General features: G+C 42.8%; 1 protein-coding gene across 1 annotated transcript in view; it reads right to left on the bottom strand.

The window, feature by feature from the left end:
• EMH_0028340 (uncharacterized protein) overlaps positions 1-341 on the bottom strand; it is a gene marked incomplete at both ends in the record, with an annotated part of 8,657 nt that overhangs the window by 4,975 nt on the left and 3,341 nt on the right. The window lies entirely within an intron of this gene.

Here is a 341-nt window from a genome sequence, read left to right as displayed (position 1 = left end):
ATTCTCCTAGAACCCAGCTAGCAACCTAAACACAAACCCTAAACCCTAAACCCTAAACCCTAAACCCTAAACCCTAATTTATAGACCCTTCATGTCCTCAATACACAGAGAACAAACCCTAAACCCTAAACCCTAAACCCTAGCCCACAGGGTTCAAATGGTAAACCCTCAAAATTCAATATGCGGTTTATATAGGTCCTACTGTGTAAGCCCTAAACCCTAAACCCTAAACCCTAAACCCTAGTACCTGTACAAGTATATCGGGTAAGAGTTTTTTTTGTTGCAGCAGCAGCACCAAAGCATTAACCACGTAAACCCTAAACCCTCGTTCCTCCTCTAGC

This window comes from Eimeria mitis, genomic scaffold, assembly GCF_000499745.2.
Source record: "Eimeria mitis Houghton genomic scaffold, Emh_scaff1052, whole genome shotgun sequence".
NCBI classification, from domain to species: Eukaryota; Apicomplexa; class Conoidasida; order Eucoccidiorida; family Eimeriidae; genus Eimeria; species Eimeria mitis.
The sequence above is the reverse complement of the archived record's forward strand: the minus strand, read 5'-3'. Positions and strand labels throughout refer to the sequence as shown.